Below are 20,930 nucleotides of genomic sequence, written 5' to 3'. Positions count from 1 at the left end.
ACTTTCACCCAGTTCTCCTCTGAATCATTCAGATGTTCATTGGCAAACTTCAGACGGGCATGTGTATGTGCTTTCTTGAGCAGGGGGACCTTGCGGGCGCTGCAGGATTTCAGTCCTTCACGGCGTAGTGTGTTACCAATTGTTTTCTTGGTGACTATGGTCCCAGCTGCCTTGAGATCATTGACAAGATCCTCCCGTGTAGTTCTGGGCTGATTCCTCACCATTCTCATGATCATTGCAACTCCAAGAGGTGAGATCTTGCATGGAGCCCCAGGCCGAGGGAGATTGACAGGTCTTTTGTGTTTCTTCCATTTGCGAATAATCGCACCAACTGTTGTCACCTTCTCACCAAGCTGCTTGGCGATGGTCTTGTAGCCCATTCCAGCCTTGTGTAGGTCTACAATCTTGTCCCTGACATCCTTGGAGAGCTCTTTGGTCTTGGCCATGGTGGAGAGTTTGGAATCTGATTGATTGATTGATTGCTTCTGTGGACAGGTGTCTTTTATACAGGTAACAAACTGAGATTAGGAGCACTCCGTTTAAGAGTGTGCTCCTAATCTTAGCTCGTTACCTGTATAAAAGACACCTGGGAGCCAGAAATCTTTCTGATTGAGAGGGGGTCAAATACTTATTTCCCTCATTAAAATGCAAATCAATTTATAACATTTTTGACATGCGTTTTTCTGGATTATTTTGTTGTTATTCTGTCTCTCACTGTTCAAATAAACCTACCATTATAATTATAGACTGATCATTTCTTTGTCAGTGGGCAAACGTACAAAATCAGCAGGGGATCAAATACTTTTTTCCCTCACTGTATGTGTGCAAATGGCAGGTGTTCTGTAGTGCCGTCACATTTTTTTTGCTGTACATTGATGTCTAGAATATTAGGCTATAAGAAATTCGAACTTGTGTAAGCCCCGCAGCTATACTCAAGTATGTGTGCATACTGCAGTGATGTCTAAAATGCTTTGAATAAATTAGCACCTTGGAGAGCGCTGTCCGTTTCACCACCATAGATAGTAGGCTACTTGGCTGCTACGTTGTGTTTGACACTTTTTTTCTCAATGTGTTCCGGTACATCAGAGCCCCCTGAATAACCACCCCCATTTAAATTCTGCATAACGGCACAGCATTTCATAAACGTCAATGTGGGAAAGTTGATATGCTTCCGTTCGCTGCCATATGACTGGTTTCACATTTGTCTCTAGCGATTATAAGGTCAAATATCAACAAAAAAAGTATTTTATATTTACAATTCTCTTACCCAAACAGATTACTCATTTACCTAGTTCTTATTAATAGCTCTTATCAAGTTGTAAATTACAGTGCATGGAGAACGGTGTTAAGTCAATGCTTTTTCCCTCTTGGAACTGGTAGGTTCACTATTATTTATGGTTTTCTCGCAAGTAAAGGTGGTAAAATTATGAGGGAATTAAGTCGATCACACCTTCATTTATTCGGAGTCCATCCCAAACACATAGTGGGTGAATAGCATGCTATTCTCATGCTTAAATTCTAGATCTGAATACTCAAGAGAAAAGTACATAACTCGGGTGGGAATCGGGCCCTAATGCTTAGACCTGTTGTGTATCAGATGGAAAGGTTTGTGTTGCGTGAGCGGTCGGGTGGTGTGGGTAGCTACCAGGAATAACCCCCCACAACGGTAAGTCAGAGCTTCTGGGGGTGGGGGGCATTTGCATGCTGAATAATTTCCGAAACCTACATTGTGAAAATGTTTAAGGGTTATCCACGATACAAAAAATATTCTGACACCTCTCATTGTGAGAGCCCCTTACTAACAGGCCTAATCCATGCTTGAGTAACAGGAGGCTTAGGCCAGTGTAGCAAAATAGGCCTGAATGTCCCAGAAAGACCTTGTGACAGCTGTCATATGAAGAGGAAGTGGGTGAAGCGGATAGTGGTTAGTAATCAGGAACTAGTAAACAGAAATTTTTTAACTATTTTTATGCCTAATTCCTGGGTTTATGAGTCAATTTCTCACTAATTTCTACGGTGCAGCTGCTGAGATATGGCTCCAAGTCCTGTATCATTCATGTGCCAGTGAAAATGTATGTTAAAAAAGGTCCACACTGTGATACTTGAGAGTAGGCCTAGTTCAATTCCTCCCTTTTTATTTTTTCCCCCCAAATGATAGAGCAGGCCCCATGCGAGGGAGGACGAAGGAAATTCAAGCCACACCACAAAAACCACACACAGATAAGATATAAAGTAAAACTTTATCATGACACACAAGTTTAAAGCCCTGAGAACCATATCTTTATATTACTAATGTGAACAAAACTGAATGTGTCAAAATCACTTTGGAAAAGTGCTCCTCTTTTAAATACAATCAGCACAAACCAGTTTTACAAGCGTTCTCATGTTTTTCCCCCAATTTAGTTTTAATCAAAAGAGAACTATAATATCAGTAATATCATTATCATGTCCATAATAACAGTACAAAAATATGCACAAACCCCACAGATATATATACGGAGCATTGTACAAGCCAAAAACAACAGAATTGATAAATGAGGTATTCAATAACCACTTTCATATGCACTTGTATTACACAGATCAGGTTAGATTTAAACAATTAAAAATCTAATAAAATCCAAACCATCCAGGGACAAGGTTCTGCAGACTTTCAACTTCACAGTTTCCTGAGTGATGTGACCTTGCCCGTAACTGAAGACAAAAATCGAACCAGTCTAAAATAGCATTTAGCAAGTCACTAGAGACAGCTTTTGGGTTGTCCAAGGTTTGCATTTGGATGTGTCCCTCAGTATACATGCCAATTGCATAACTTGAAGATCAAATGCAACAATGACTGCAGCCCAATGCCCTGAGGTAAGAGGTAGGGGGCCTTCAAGAGCTCTCACACACACACACACACACACACACACACACACACAAGTCTACACATCAACAATTGTAACCCACATAAGCCTGAGCTGTAAACTGAATTCCCAGTGAATGTGGTTCTAACCTGTTGCCCACCCTTGTCATGGTGTGGTGGTCTTAGAGAACAGCACCACCTGCAGTCTTCTCTATGGCATTACATGGTTGTTACACACCCTCCTCTAGCATATGCTGAACTTGCTCTCACACTCATACACACTCCCTCTCTCATGCAACGGCTGTAAGGCTACACTGTCAGACAGTCATTGACTAGACTGATTGGATAAAACAGAAATGTCCGTTTCTAAAACGAGAGAAACGAAAAGAGTTTTAGTGACACCACCTAAGTGATCAAGCTAACTCAGTCCATCAGAAGAAATCAACACAAATAAATAGTATACCTTGGTTTTGAAACCAATAACATGAATGATGAATGCCTTAATGTCTGATTGAATTCAAAAAGATATTGGAAATAGTTTACTCTTCAAAGGATTCAGCTTGAAGATAAAACAGTCATTCCTAGCAGAGAGCTCCTGAAAGGTTCACTGATCTCTCACAGCTCATTTTAAGGCAGCAACTACATCTTTCACCTTCATTAAATGTGGACATAATATCTCATCACGAGGGATTGCAGGTGTCTCTTTAGTCATTGTATATATGTTGTGGTGGTCTTGTAATCCTGGCCGGGGGTCTGCACAGCAAAAGGTCCACAAAAGCCAACAAATAACAGCTACAACACAGCTTACTAAAAGCAACAAGGCTGCCCACCTCAGAGATTACAGGAGATCAGGGGTAAAAGATTTAGAAACAGTTAAACGCCTCACATTCAACACAGATAATGCTTGAAATTCATTTAATTCAAATCATGTTCTATTCAAAATGCAGAGAAATTACCTCGACAGTTTGAGAATGGAAATACTGTAACAGTGGATATGTCGGAGGAATTTGGGAGGCCTGAACTTTGAATTGAGACAGAGAAACCAATTGGCATAACATCTACCCTTTCTCCGTCTTATTCAATGTAGAGGTTAGGCCAAAAGGCCTTGTGTGTCATGCACTGTGCACTGCAGCATAACTCACTGAGGTATATCCCTGGTATATGTCAGGTGATGGGTGCCATGCCAGACAGAACCATACCAGGCCCAAGACTCAATCACAGGTAAGCAAAGGTCTGATTAAGAAGCTAAGGAACGCAACATGACCAGAGCTGACAACTTTAACAGCAGGGACTATAGAAGATGGGCTAGCATGGAACCCAATCTTTACCCCACTGTATCCTACCTAGTGGCTCAGCTAGCCTATTCAGCTAGCCTACAAAAGCCTGGGCAGGGGGCAGGGGACAGGGTGATAAGGACCAGGGTAGAGGACAGGGCTAGTCTTTGGTATTCAGCTGTGCAATGACCAGAGGCTACCACACACCAGAGGATTACGGTGTAAAATACTGGCCACCTGATTGTACACATGCAGAGCAATACTCTCAAATAGATTTTGTCCCATAAAATGCAGTATGAAGGAAATGAAACAGACAAACCCCAAACAAATACAGCGAAAACAGGAGGAGAGCAAGCCCATCCCAGTTCAGCTTCGTATAATAATGTGTCCCCAAGAAAACCCAGCAGTCAAGTCTCTACGTATGTAGTCCACCATTCAGGAGGAGTCCACTCCTGTGGACCGTTGCCCATTGCAGGGGTTCAAACCACGAGGTCAAGTCACACTGGCTTTGCAGCAATGAGGTATGTAGTGTACGTCTCCTTCTAGAGAGTCTGAGGTATTCTTTGAAGAAAGTCTGTTAGACTTGTGCATTCTTTCGGTGGGATCCTTTTTTAAATGACAAAGCGAGTCCATAATAAGAGACGTCACGATGCTTCCTGAGAAAGGTCCCTCTCCCAAACGGAGAGGCGAATATGAGGTTTGAAAAGGTATGTGGTTAAAACACTTCAGGTCTGGTCTGCCAATGTTCGAGGAAAACCCTTGATTGGTGATTTGGCGCTCCTCTCTGTTGAATTGAACAAGGGACACACATTGATCCCAGAGCAGGGACTGGAACACCTTCACTACCTTTCTGATTATTAGATAGATAGATGTGGGCTGGTAAGCTGAGCTTGGGGCTTGCTAGTCCTAAACAGATTGGCGGATCAGTTGGTTCTTATAAACATCATACTGTGTGTGATAAAATGTCCAAAGCTAATGGTGATCCTCAAAGCCCTTTAGACACAAGGGCCATCTGTATCTTGAGTTAGATTGAAGATTAAGTACATCATTCCAATAGGCTGAATGAGTGGGTGACTCCCTGGTATTGATTGTGGGAGTGACTACTGCCTATGAGGTATTACATGGCGATCTGTAGGATCAATAAAGTAGCGTTTTCAGAAGTAAAAAGGCTAGGGCCCATCATCATGGCAACTTGAGTGTTGTGATAGGGTTACTGTATGAATGTGTAGGAGGTGTGCTGAGGTGAGTGAGGTTCCGTTGTGAAATTCCCAAAAATTCCCCTGATTTCAACAAGATCAAAAAGAATACAAAAATAAAGTCAATTCAGGTGAAGTATACTACAGCTCCTGAGGTAAAGATACCACTGCAGGTTACTTGATTTGTAGTATGTAAAAAGAGAACTAAAAAAATAATGTTAATAATAATTCGAAAAAACTAAATAAAAAAAGACAACAAAATAGCAACAAACAAAATCATAAAATAAAACTCTTCAAGTTCAGTTGTGAACACCTGTCAGTGGGTTTTGGCTGAGAGCTTTGATTGTGTTTTGCATGTATTTGGGATAAGAGTGTCTGTGTGTTGGGTGTGTGTGAAATGCATGTGTGTATGTGTACATGTGTGTTGAGTGTGTAAAATGCATATGTGTGTGTGTGTGTGTGGGTGCATGTTATCTTGAGATGTAATTGGGTGTGTGAATTGTGTATTTATAAATGGGTAGCCAAGGCTGACAGGAGCGATGAGGTATTTGTTGTGCAACAGTTGTTGTTTTTCTTAGCGATTTATCAATGTACTGTATTCATGCTAGGCCTCAGTGTTGAGGAAAAGCCTGGAGAGTGGGTGGTAGGGCGGCCTGAGCTAAGGTGAACCACTGGTGGAGGGCTCGGCCGAGCAAGGCCCCTTGGAAGAGGAGGAGGAGCTGGGACTGTGGCTGTGGGCAGAGGTGGCGAACCCAAACCCAGCGCTGGGTCCAGCAGGGGGCACTGGGGCCACAGTGGACACGCTAGTCGCTGGGGCACCTGACTTCTGTGCAAACAGGTTTCCTACAGGACAGGAGGACAAATATTACAGCATGATAAACAACACAACCAAATCCGTTTATTTCTGAGTGTATATACACGCACACACACACACCTGAATAGAGTGTGCCGTTGACCTCCACAGACACACTAATGCTAGCAGATCCATTGGTGGAGATTCTCAGAGCCATGTCCTGCTGCTTCTCATCTGGAAAGAGAGAGAAAGAGGAAGTGTCAACCACTATGGGCAGAACCAGAACCTCTGACAAATAAAATAAAATCTCCAAAGGAAAGGACACAGAACCATGGGAACTAGGATCAAACTATCTCAGCACCAAGAACGTACTCTCTCTTCCTTATCTACACAGATACTTTACAGTAACATGCAGTAAGTGAGAATCGGGTGTCACGCACATTTCCTTGTGGGTGTCTTGCAGCATACATCTGCATAACCCACTGAGGAGAGAGAAACACAATCATGTCACAGTGACCCCAGGAAAACCCAGGAAAACATTCTGCACTTCCCCTCTCAAAGCTTTTATTGTGTAGTAGTCATGTGTTGATTGTTGTACTCTCACACACACATTCAACACACACACACAGGCTGCACTGCTACCTTGTGTGTGTGTGAGAGTGTGAGAGAGAGAGAGAGACACGTGGGGAATAACCAGCATGTGATAACATTAAGGAACCAAACAAAGCATGTGTTAAGACGTACACTACCAGTCAGAAGTTTTAGAACATCTACTCATTCAAGTGTTTTTCCTTTATTTTTTACTATTTTCTACATTGTAGAATAATAGTGAAGACATCAAAACTATGAAATTACACATATGTAATCATGTAGAAACCAAAATAGTGTTAAACAAATCAAAATATATTTTATATTTGAGATTCTTAAAAGTAGCCACCCTTTGCCTTGATGACAGCTTTGCACACTCTTGGCATTCTCTCAACCAGCTTCATGAGGTAGTCACCTGGAATGCATTTCAATTAACAGGTGTTCCTTCTTAAAAGTTAATTTGTGAAATGTATTTCCTTCTTAATGCGTTTGAACCAATCAGTTGTGTTGTGACAAGGTAGGAGTGGTATACAGAAGATAGCCCTATTTGGTAAAAGACCAAGTCCATATTATGGCAAGAACAGCTCAAATAAGCAAAGATAAACAACAGTCCATCATTACTTTAAGACATGAAGGTCAGTCAATTTGGAAAATTTCAATAACTTTTAAAGTTTTCAAGTGCACTCGCAAAAACCATCAAGCGCTATGATAAAACTGGCTCTCATGAGGACCGCCACAGGAAAGGAAGACCCAGAGTTACCTCTGCTGCAGAGGATAAGTTCATTAGAGTTACTAGCCTCAGAAATTGCAGCCCAAATAAATGCTTCACAGAATTAAAGTAACAGACACGTCTCAACATCAACTGCTCAGAGGAGACTGCGTGAATCAGGCCTTCATTTACATTTTAGTCATTTAGCAGACACTCTTATCAAGAGCAACTTACAGTTAGTGAGTACATAAAAAAAAAATCATGGTCGAATTGCTGCAAAGAAACCACTACTAAAGGACACCAATAATAAGAAGAGACTTGCTTGGGCCAAGAAACATGAGCAATGGACATTAGACCGGTGTAAATCTGTCCTTTGGTCTGATGAGTCCAAATTTGAGATTTTTGGTTCCAACCGCCGTGTCTTTGTGAGACGCAGAGTAGGTGAACGGATGATCTCCGAATGTGAGGTACCCACTGTGAAGCATGGAGAAGGAGGTGTGATGGTGTGGGGGTGCTTTGCTGGTGACACTGACAGTGATTTATTTAGAATTCAAGGCACACTTAACCAGCATGGCTACCACAGCATTCTGCACGAAATGTGAATTATTATGTGGAATAGAATTTTTCTGGGACATTTTTGTAGGGGTTGATACATTTTTTGTTAGGGTAAATCAAGTCTGATATTATAAAGTGAAATGACAAAGTTTGGAAGCCTTTCTCAACCTTGAATACACTACAAGTTTCCATTTCCTGCTGAGCCTATTAAGATAATACCGTACATCTGTACATGGGATCAAAGTCTATATGAACAAGCATTACAGTAACCTACTATTAGAACAATAGAAATTATCAACAGTGAACCATTAGATGGGCGAGGGAGTCAGTACCTTCCAGGTTCTTGGTTAACAGGACCTGTATGAGCAGCCAGACGAAGAGGAGGACCACGACACCCTCGATCATCCCCTTGCAGCAGAAGAATAGTACAGACTGCCATACAGTCCTCTTCCTCCAGGTGATAAGGCATGGTGACACCTGCTGGGGAGCCAGCTCTGGAAGCTCTGTAACACTGTAAGTCTATGGAGAGGTGTCACTGGCAGCCTCACATTGATGGTGCCTCTTTAGTCTTCTGTAGGCCCCTTCCTCTTCTTCAGCCAGTTGAGCTCTGGTCATTTATGTCAGACACCTACAGTATAAGACCCCCAGCCTCTCATTTCTGTAGTCACCCCTTTTTTCCCCTCTTAGCTTAGAGCAGTTGTCCATTTGGAGGGTATTCAATGATTTTCTCATACAAGTTAAAATCACACAGAAAAAAGAGCAAAAAGTGATGCAGAGGTTGTGATACAGAATGATCCAATAATCCTCATATTATGCTCTAACAAACACCAACAAAAAATGACAAACTTGGTCTTCTTTTCAAAGTCCACAAAGCAGTTAGTTTGGCTGACCCATGCTGAGTTGCTCCATTCCACAGCTGAAACGATGTCTCATTCAGTGAAGTGGCAGGTACTCCGGGCCATTATGGCGATGTGATGTGGATATCTCGATGAATTCTCAACAATACCCTCTTTCTATTCTGTAATCTCTTCAGGACAGTAATCCCTCCCTTTCTTTTGTGACCTGCAAGCTGTCACTTCCATTAGCAAGTTCCCGGTCTGCAGACTGCAGAGATGTACCCTTACTCACTCTGCTGCAAACTGCCTGCACACACACTTTCTCACTGCCATTCAGAGAAGCAGTGAACTCTTCACTGGCCGATGGCCAGCATTTAGATTGCATTCAGAGTTCACCTCAATTACTGCTATGGAGTAAAATGTGTGTGCGTGTGTGTAAAAAAAGAGAGAGGGGGGGGGGGGGGGGGGGGTGTAGCAGTTCAATGTCTTCTGTATTGTCCACATATAGGAATGTGATAATATGAGCTAGAATATCAAGTCTTTCATATCTTGTAGGAGTACTTTATTAACAATGCTGCAATGCTGACTGGTGTTCCAGCACTGGTGTTTCTAGCTAAAATCGACTGGCTAATGATATGAAGCTTGCTAGCTAGCTAGCCAGCCAGGCAGAAGAGGGGGCTTCTGCAGGATTTATATTTTACCAGTAAAATGCAACATTATGATCCCCATATACAGTAATTATTAGCTAACTACATAGCTAGCTAGCTGATAGATATCTCATTGTGTCTGTTTATCTGTGATATGACTCCTAAAAATAGTAAGCCTGCTGGCTGTGGATTGCAACAGCCTAAGACTGAAGCCTAACCCTTATGAAGATAGCTAGATAATGACTTTTGAAAGCTCAGGCTGGTTGTCAGCTTGGTAACTACAGTGAGGAAAAAAAAGTATTTGATCCCCTGCTGATTTTGTACGTTTGCCCACTGACAAAGAAATGATCAGTCTATAAACCTACCATTAAAATGATAGACTGATCATGTCTTTGTCAGTGGGCAAACGTACAAAATCAGCAGGGGATCAAATACTTTTTTCCCTCACTGTAAATAATCCTGTTCTAACATTAGCTGGTTTGTGACTTGGCCATTTCCAGGCTTTCATATTATTTCAGTTATCAAATCAAATCAAATCAAATGTTATTGGTCACATAAACATATTTAGCAGATGTTATTGCGGGTGTAGTGAAATGCTTGTGTTCCTGGCTCCAACAGGGCAGTAGTAACCAACAATTCACAACAATATACACAAATCTAAAAGTAAAAGAATGGAATTAGGAAATATATAAATACACTGCTCAAAAAAATTAAGGGAACCCTAAAATAACACATCCTAGATCTGAATGAATGAAATAATCTTATTAAATACTTTTTTCTTTACATAGTTGAATGTGCTGACAACAAAATCACACAAAAATGATCAATGGAAATCAAATGTATCAACCCATGGAGGTCTGGATTTGGAGTCACCCTCAAAATTAAAGTGGAAAACCACACTACAGGCTGATCCAACTTTGATGTAATGTCCTTAAAACAAGTCAAAATGAGGCTCAGTAGTGTGTGTGGCCTCCACGTGCCAGTATGACCTCCCTACAACGCCTGGGCATGCTCCTGATGAGGTGGCGGATGGTCTCCTGAGGGATCTCCTCCCAGACCTGGACTAAAGCATCCGCCAACTCCTAGACAGTCTGTGGTGCAACGTGGCGTTGGTGGATGGAGCGAGACATGATGTCCCAGATGTGCTCAATTGGATTCAGGTCTGGGGAACGGGCGGGCCAGTCCATAGCATCAATGCCTTCCTCTTGCAGGAACTGCTGACACACTCCAGCCACATGAGGTCTAGCATTGTCTTGCATTAGGAGGAACCCAGGGCCAACCGCACCAGCATATGGTCTCACAAGGGGTCTGAGGATCTCATTTCGGTACCTAATGGCAGTCAGGCTACCTCTGGCGAGCACATGGAGGGCTGTGCGGCCCCCCAAAGAAATGCCACCCCACACCATGACTGACCCACCGCCAAACCAGTCATGCTGGAGGATGTTGCAGGCAGCAGAATGTTCTCCACGGCGTCTCCAGACTCTGTCACGTCTGTCACGTGCTCAGTGTGAACCTGCTTTCATCTGTGAAGAGCACAGGGTGCCAGTGGTGAATTTGCCAATCTTGGTGTTCTCTGGCAAATGCCAAACATCCTGCACGGTGTTGGGCTGTAAGCACAACCCCCACCTGTGGACGTCGGGCCCTCATACCACCCTCATGGAGTCTGTTTCTGACCGTTTGAGCAGACACATGCACATTAGTGGCCTGCTGGAGGTCATTTTGCAGGGCTCTGGCAGTGCTCCTCCTGCTCCTCCTTGCACAAAGGCGGAGGTAGCAGTCCTGCTGCTGGGTTGTTGCCCTCCTACGGCCTCCTCCACGTCTCCTGATGTACTGGCTTGTCTCCTGGTAGCGCCTCCATGCTCTGGACACTACGCTGACAGACACAGCAAACCTTCTTGCCACAGCTCGCATTAATGTGCCATACTGGATGAGCTGCACTACCTGAGCCACTTGTGTGGGTTGTAGACTCCATCTCATGCTACCACTAGAGTGAAAGCACCGCCAGCATTCAAAAGTGACCAAAACATCAGCCAGGAAGCATAGGAACTGAGAACTGGTCTGTGGTCACCACCTGCAAAACCAGTCCTTTATTGGGGGTGTCTTGCTAATTGCCTATAATTTCCACCTGTTGTCTATTCCATTTGCACAACAGCATGTGAAATGTATTGTCAATCAGTGTTGCTTCCTCAGTGGACAGTTTGATTTCACAGAAGTGTGATTGACTTGGAGTTACATTGTGTTGTTTAAGTGTTCCTTTTATTTTTTTGAGCAGTGTATTAGGATGAGCAATGTCGGAGTGGCATTGACTAAAATACAGTAGAATATAGTATATACATATGAAATGAGTAAAACAGTATGGAACTTGAAGCTGATTACCAACAATGCCTTGAATTTTTTCACCTTCTCCACTGCGGTCTCATCGATGTGGATAGGGGCGCGCTCCCTCTGCTGTCCCCTGAAGTTCATGATCAGCTCCTTCATTTTGTTGATGTTGAGGGAGAGGTTATTTTCCTGGCACCACTCCGCCAGGGCCCTCACCTCCTCCCTGTAGGATGTCTCGTCATTGTTGGTAATCAGGCCTACTACTGTTGTGTCGTCCGCAAACTTGATGATTGAATTGAAGGCATGCGTGGCCACGCAGTCATTGGTGAACAGGGAGTACAGGAGGGGGCTGAGCACGCACCCTTGTGGGGCTCCTGGGTTGAGGATCAGCGTAGTGGAGGTGTTGTTTCCTACCTTCACCACCTGGGGGCGGCCCGTCAGGAAATCCAGAACCCAGCCGCACAGGGCGTGGTTCAGACCCAGGGCCCCGAGCTTAATGATGAGCTTAGAGGGCATTATGGTGTTGAAGACTGAACTATCATTAATGAACAGCATTCTTACATAGGTATTCCTCTTGTCCAGATGGGATAGGGCAGTGTGCAGTGCGATGGCGATTGCATAATCTGTGGATCTATGCAAATCTCTCAGACACCCAGCACATCCACAAGGGGTCCCAACCTTTGTCACAGTTGTTAATAAATCGGATGCAGCTGAGAAGAAGCGAAAAATATGTTGGTGAATTTAGTGGGAAAATGCCCATTTGTAACAAGCATGGTAACAAGCATTTGCTGTTACACTTACATTTGACATTTTAGTCATTTAGCAGACGCTCTTATCCAGAGCGACTTACAGTTAGTGAGTGCATACATTTTTCATACTGGCCCCCCGTGGGAATCGAACCCACAACCCTGGTGTTGCAAGCGCCATGCTCTACCAACTGAGCTATAGGAGGGAAACCTTTACTGATTTTGCCATATGTGCGTCCACACACCTATGGATGTCAGGATGGCATTGTTTATATCATAACAAAGAGATGACTATGGGCTCGCTCGTGCTGTATGATCTATTGTACTCTAGTCACATTCAAAGAAAATAAAGGCAGTTGCATTGCCATGGCAACCCGCAGTCTACACCACCATGTCAGAACTTGTCCATGATCTCAGCAGGAGGCCCAGAACAGACAGCTACGAGGCCAATTTGTGTCTCTGAGGTGGGGCTTGGAACCCACAGAGCTCCCACCCCTTCAGCTGAGCTAATGTCACCACTAGCCGCACCGTCGTCTTTGTGTAGCCTCCATCCCCACTGACTGACTTAACTTCAACCTAATGAGTCATCTTCTCACCCACAGCAATACACCCCTATTTCTATTGAATATAGAACAAGGGCAATGCATGAATGTACAGTATGGTTTTCACTTTCTCATTTAAAGCTCGAAAGATTGTTTTTAGACATTTATAATAGGACGGAACATGTTATTGTTGTTATTAGCGGTTAATTATTCAGTTCCATCCATTAAAATGTATCAGATGTCCCCTCCATGAGATATTTCCATAATGCCATGATGATTCTAAACCACTGGTAACTGAGGTGTGGGGGGGGTGGTGGCGGGGAAAGAGAAGGGACAGCATATTTACCTGGGAAGGTGTGTGGGTTGGGTGACCCTCTCTTGAGGCACTTGGAACACAGAACATGAACAGTGTAGTAGAGTCCGGGCCACTCCTGCAGAAGGACATTCAGCTCCTCAACCAGTGGGATTATCGCTTGCCAAGCAGTCCAGATATTTGGCAGGGAGGCATGGCTGGCTATGGACTGCAATTACTACCAGGTACATGTTGTTATTACACTGTAACTACTTGTTACACTTAACTACAATACTTGTTACAGAGTAATTTCACTGTAATAAGGACCCCTTAAAAGGTATTGTTACCAAATGGATGGTTTTGACCGCTTGGAACTTTTGGAAATTAAGCTTATCCTTACGCCCGTGCCATTTTCCTCCTGAAATGATTACTAACTTTATCCTCATTATGTAAAAAATGAAATGATGATTGGATAAACTATATCTACTTGAAAATAAAGTTGAATCCGCACCCTCCTAAAATGAATGTTTTAAAAAGACATGATGATTATTGTTTTAGTTCATGGTTATTGTCCATAATTGTCTGTTACACCATTATTGCGCCAGCCCAACGCACAAATTCATACTCAATGTTTGAGTAAGGCTGTGCCTCCAAGAAAACATCTATGTAATGAGAAAATTTGACATCAATCTGCTCTTTTTCATCTTGTCATGTGCCTTGGAAAAGATATGATGATCATCATGTGATTCTTCTCTATAACAAGCTGAGACCCACATAACTTTTACATCTACAGTTCAGTGTGCTGCATCTGCTATTTTATGGCAGTGTGATATGGTCTGAGCTGTTTAAATGTAGCCTATTTACATGATTACTACTGTATATGACACAGAATATTTTATGGGGAACCAATATTTTATTTATTTCCTGTGTGTAATCTGCCAAAAAGGATGTGACGCAGAGAGTTGTGATGATAACATAGGCTAGTTATGTCTGCTTTTGCCTATTTCAGCAGCCATCAATTGCACCACCTATGGCAAATACAAAAGCAGGAATGTATTATACTGAATGAAATTATAAACGCAACATGTAAAGTGTTGGTCCCATGTTTCATGAGCTGAAATAAAAGATCCCAGAAGTTTTACATATGCACAAAAAGCTAATTTCTCTCAAATTTGGTGCACAAACTTGTTTACATCTCTGTTAGTGAGCATTTCTCATTTGCCAAGATAATCTATCCACCTGACAGGTGTGGCATATCAAGAAGCTGATTAAACAGCTTGTGCTGGGGACAATAAAAGGCCACTCTAAAATGTGCAGTTTTGTCACAAAACACAATGCAACAGATGTCTTAAGTTTTGAGGGAACATGCAATTGGCATGCTGACTGCAGGAATGTCCAACAGAGCTGTTGCCAGAGACTTGAATGTTCATTTCTCTAGCAAAAAACGTAGTTTTAGAGAATTTGGCCGTACATCCAAGTGGCCTCACAACCACACACATGTAACACACATGTAACCACGCCAGCCCAGGATGTCCACATCTGGCTTGTATTATATTCTGTGCACCTGGGTTGGAAGAGAGTAAGAGACTACCGTTTAGTCTATACTAGTCTAGCCTTCTCTGAATTTAGGCTACATAATATGCACATCTAGCGGGTAGGAATTCGCACTTGTAGTGGCCAATAGAAGGTTATCAAAAAGTAAAGACATCTCTTCGCGAGACGGACGAGAAAAATCAAGGGCGTAGTCTATCAAAAATATTACCGAGCTCACAACAGAGCAATTAAGCTACATTTTGGGTACACTACCTGTACCTGTTTCCCCAAGTGGAAATGAATGCAGAGAGAAAGAGGCGTATCTCTGATGAAGTTGAAGAGTGACGACTAGACTAGACGGAAGACCCGACTTTATAGACCCCAACCTGTAATATTTGTGTTGTGGAGAAAATTACCAGGCAGGAGACGGGAGAACAGTTTAGTGTCGTTTTGTAAGAAAGTGCATGTGCACTTCCTATTAGGTTCCATAACATAACACTGCCATAATACATTACTGCTTAGTAACAGCATGGTAACTAATATAGACAGATATAGATCACCAATCCTACACTCCTCCCCCATAGCTTTTAACTCCCAGAGAACAAGGTAAATACATTTGTGAAATACTAATGCTAATACTAATATCTGAACAATGCATTCTTAAACATTTCTCAAATACTTGGTTGAAGCTTGGTTTGTGTCCTAATAACTAACCCAGGTAATGTTATTTTGCTTTCCTTTTATCTAGAACATATTAAAGTGTTTGTTTGTTTTACTGTTTGTTACCTCCTGAAACAGCTCAACTCACAGGTCAAGCTGTCGAACAGGATATCTCCGCTCCTCCTGGGCTTCCGGTGGTGGGCCAGGTTCGAGTGGAAGGTCTCTCCCATACGTCCACAGTCAGGAGACTAGTCCTGGGGGTTATTATTGTTCTTGTTCTCTCGGCATGTCTCTGCTGGGGCGTTGGACCATAGCAGATGATCCACATGAATGTTGACATGGTGATGACCAACTTGGACTTGGTAAGTCAAAGGTCCTCTGCGTTGCAAGATCACACCTGAGTTTCACAGGTGCTTGGGGTGTCTGAAATCATGTACCATCACACTCTCTCCCGCTTTGAATTCTCTAACAGTCTTTGAGTATCTGTCATGAGCTTTCTTCTGCTATAGCTGGTGCTTTGCCACAGTGTTTGACAAGTCTGGTTTCAACAATGTCAGGCAGGTACGTGGTTGGCGTTCCAGAAACAGTTCAGCTTGTGTACGTTCCGTTACTGTGTGTGGTGTGTTACGGTAAGTAAACAGAAAACGGGGAAGCCTTTGGTGGGTGGGCACAGACTGAATCTCGAGCCTAGTCCAGGCCTTCTTAAAGGTTTGCACGGCTCTCTCCGCTGCTCCGTTTGATGCCGGATGCTAAGGTGGTGACAGGAGGGCCATTGTCCGAGACGAGCTCCTTGACTAGTCCAAAGGATGCGAACAGGTGTCTGAGAAGATTGATTGTCTTTTCAGCTGTGGTCAGTTGAGTAGGGCACACTTCCATCCACTTGGAATAGACATCGACGACAACAAGGAAGGGTTGCTTGTCAATCTCGGCATAATCCACATGGATGCATTCCCATGGTGTAGCAGCCCAGGACCATGAATGAAGAGGTGCAGTAGCAGGCTTGTTCTGAACAGCTTCACAGGGTGAACAGTGACCTATATGCTGCTGAATGTTCTGATCCAGTCCAGGCCACCACAGATAACTGCGGGCGAGTGCTTTCATTTGAGTGATCCCTGGATGTCCCTCATGCAGGTCAGATAGCAGTCTCCTCTTGAATTTATGAGGTACCACCACCCTTGATCCCCTCAGAACACATCCTTGATCAGTAGACAACTGGTCTTTCTTGTCGATGAATGGACAAAGGTTATCGTCATTTACGAAGGTTGGCCAGCTGGCCAACGTTAAGTCCAAGACTTTTAAAAGTACTGGGTCTTTCCTCGTTTCCTCTGCTATGTCTGAAACAGATATGAGCAGTTCGTCGATGAGAGAGATCTGGAAGACTGCTCTATCGTCTTCACTGTCTGTGTCACTTTTGCATGGTAGTCTTTATAGTGCATCGGCATTTGCGTGACCATTGGATTGTCTGTTCTCAATCTCGTAGTCATAGGCTAGCAATATCAGAGCCCAACGTTGCATTCAAAGTGCAGCCAGGGTTGTTATGGCTGATTTTGGTCCAAGGATGGCCAACAGAGGCTTGTGATCCGTCAGCAGTTGGAACGTCCTTCCATAGAGGTATTTGTGAAACTTCTTCACTCCAAATATTATGCTCAGGGCTTCCTTCTCAATTTGGGCATAATTGTTCTCAGTTGGTGACAGAGTCTGTGATGCAAATGCAATAGGGTGTTCTTCACCTGATGGTAGAACATGTGAGATGACGGCTCCTACTCCGTATGGAGATGCATCACACGCGAGTCTCAGCTTCATCTTTGTGTCGTAGTGGGCAAGCCACTTGCTCTTTAGTAGATGCTGTTTGCAAGTCTTGAATGCTTCTTCGCAATGTGGAGACCAATTCCACTTTGTATCGGCCTGCAGCAGTTGGTGAAGCGGATGCAACAATGTGGACAAGTTTGCCAAAAACTTTCCGTAATAGTTCAGGAGCCCCAAAAATTACCTCAGCTCTGATGCTTCCACCTTGCTGTTGGTAGGGTGCAGGCCTTGTGCGTCAATATTGTATCCGAGATACTCCACTGAGTCCTGGAGGAACTCACACTTGCTATGTTTCATTCTCACTCTGTATTTCTCCAGTCTTGACATCACTTTGTCCAGCACTACAAGGTGCTCTTCAATGGTTGGTGCTGACATGAGGATGTTGTCCATGAAGCACACAACATTGTCTATGCCGTCAAGATCTGATCCATTGTGTGTTTGAATATTGCTGGAGCTGTCGAGATCCCATAGGCCAAGCGATTGAATCTGAATAGCCCCTTGTATGTATTGATGGTCAGATACTGTTCTGACTCCGGATCAAGCTTCAGTTGCTGATGAGAGAATGACAGGTCCAGCTTACTGAAAACCTTCCCACCAGCTAGAGTGGAAAACAGAACTTCAGTGTTTGGTAGTGGATATTCCTCTGGTAGTATGCAGCGATTTACTGTGACCTTGTAGTCTCTACACATTCTGATGGTATTGTCTTTCTTTGGGACTACAATGATCGGAACGTCCCAGTCGCTCCTCTCCACTTTCGTGATGATGTTACTCTTCTGAAGGCGCTCCAGTTCTTTCTCCACTGCTTCCTTAAGAGCATAGGGAACTGGACGTGGTTTGTGAAAGATAGGCTTGGTTCCTTCTTGCACTCTGACTTTTGCTGTGAAGTCTTGTATCTCGCCGTAGCCATCTTTGAAAAGTTATTTGTGCTTCTCCAGCATGTTAGTGAGTGTAGCCTGACACACTGGTTTGTCATTTTTCAGACTGAAGATTTCTCTCCAGTTCAGCTTGATCTTCTGTAGCCAGTTTCTGCCTAGCAAGGCTGATTTCTCTCCTTCAACAATGATAAGCGGTAGCGTCCACTCCTTCCCCGGACTGGTACATGGATCTGCCTTAACACAGGCATAGTGTCACCAGTGTATGATGAAAGGTGGATGGTTGCTGGCTGAAGAGGGCACTCTTTCAGTTTTTCTTTGTAGATTCTCTCTGGAACAAGAGATACAGACGCTCCAGTGTCCAGCTGCATTTGTACTCCACGTGTGTCAATTACCTTGTGAACTCCTTTCTGATGTTCTACATGTCCCGATAGCTCAATAGTATCCCTGTGGGCAAGCTCGAGTCCAAGTGCGATATCACAGGCTTTCTTGAAAGTCTAGTCCTTCTCTGACAGAAGGCATCTGTGATATGCTTCACCTGTGAGACCACATACAAACGTATCTCGGAGAGCATCATCAAGAAAATGTACATACCAGTCAAAGGTTTGGACACACCTACTCATTCAAGGGTTTTTCTTTATTTTTACTATTCTCTACATTGTAGAATAATAGTGAAGATATCACAACTGTGAAATAACCCATATGGAGTGTTAAACAAATAAAAATATATTTGAGATTTGAGATTCTTCAAATAGCCACCCTTTGCCTTGATGACAGCTTTGCACACTCTTGGCATTCTCTCAACCAGCTTCACCTGGAATGCTTTTCCAACAGTATTGAAGGAGTTCCCACATATGCTTAGCACTTGTTGGCTGCTTTTCCTTCACTCTGCGGTCCGACTCATCCCAAACCATCTCAATTGGGATGAGGTCAGGGGATTGTGGAAGCCAGGTCATCTGATGCAGCACTCCATCACTCTCCTTCTTGGTAAAATAGCCCTTACACAGCCTGGAGGTGTAATGGGTCATTGTCCTGTTGAAAAACAAATGAAATTACCGCTAAGTCCAAACCAGATGGGATGGCGTATCGCTGCAGAATGCTGTGGTAGCCATGCTGGTTAAGTGTGCCTTGAATTCTAAATAAATCACAGACAGTGTCACCAGCAAAGCACCCACACAACATAACACCTCCTCCTCCATGCTTTGCTGTGGGAGCTACACATACAGAGATCATCCGTTCACTCACACCGCGTCACACAAGACACGGCGGTTGGAACCAAAAATCTCAAATTTGGACTCCAGACCAAAGGACACATTTACACCGGTCTAATGTCCATTGCTCGTGTTTCTTGGCCCAAGCAGATCTCTTCTTCTTATTGTTGTCCTTTAGTAGTGGTTTCTTTGCAGCAATTCGACCGTGAAGGCCTGATTCACACAGTCCCCTCGGAACAGTTGATGTTGAGATGTGTCTGTGACTTGAACTCTGTGAAGCATTTATTTGGGCTGCAATTTCTGAGGCTGGTAACTCTAATGAACTCTGGGTCTTCCATTCCTGTGGTGGTCCACATGAGAGCCAGTTTCATCATAGCGCTTGATGGTTTTTGCGAGTGCACTTGAAGAAACTTTAAAAGTTATTGAAATGTTCCGTATTGACTGACCTTCATGTCTTAAAGTAATGATGGACTGTTGTTTCTCTTTGCTTATTTGAGCTGTTCTTGCCATAATATGGACTTGGTCTTTTACCAAATAATGCTATCTTCTGTTTACCCCCCCACCTTGTCACAACACAACTGATTGGCTCAAACGAATTAAGAAGGAAAGAAATTCCACAAATTAACTTTTAAGAAGGCACACCTGTTAATTGAAATGCATTCCAGGTGACTACCTCATGAAGCTGGTTGAGAGAATGCCAAGAGTGTTCAAGGCTGTCATCAAGGCAAAGGGTGGCAATTTGAAGAATCTCAAATATAAAATATATTTTGAATTGTTTAACACTTTTTTGGTTACTACATGATTCCATATGTGTTATTTCATAGTTTTGATGTCTTCACTATTATTCTACAATGTAAAAAAAATAGTAAAAATAAAGAAAAACCCTTGAATGAGTAGGTGTTTCCAAACTTTTACTGGTAGTGTACTTGCCAGCCTTTTCAAAGCAAGGATGTAGTCAGCCACGGTTTCCCCTTGACTCTGGTGACATTGGTAGAATCTGAAGCATTCTGCAATGAGAATGGGCTTAGGCTTGAAATGCCTTGAGAGAGTTTCAGTCAGTTCTGCATAGGTGAACTCCACTGTTTTTATTGGTTCAATGAGACCTTTCAGCACTAAGCTACCTGGGGCGGCAGGTAGCTTAGTGGTTAAGAGCGTTGTGCCAGTAACCGAAAGGTCGCTGGTTCTAATCCCCGAAGCCGACTAGGTGAAAAATCTGTCGATGTGCCCTTGAGCAAGGCACTTAACCCTAATTGCTCCTGTAAGTCGCTCTGGATAAGAGCGTCTGCTAAATGACAAAAAAAAATAAAAAAAATATCCATACTCAGTTGGATGCAAAACACTGAGAAATATGTATGCTTTCTTTTCATGTTTGATTTCATTTGCAGGCAGCCAGCCAACGCTCAAAAACGCTCTACATAGGAATCAAAATCCTCTTTGTAGCCTCAAACGCTTGTACTCTACAAATGGTTGCCATTTTCACAGTTAATTGTTCAGTTTCCACATTCC

This window comes from Coregonus lavaretus (assembly GCF_964263955.1).
Source record: "Coregonus lavaretus genome assembly, chromosome: 37".
In the NCBI taxonomy this organism is placed as follows: Eukaryota; Metazoa; Chordata; class Actinopteri; order Salmoniformes; family Salmonidae; genus Coregonus; species Coregonus lavaretus.
Note: the sequence above shows the minus strand (reverse complement) of the source record.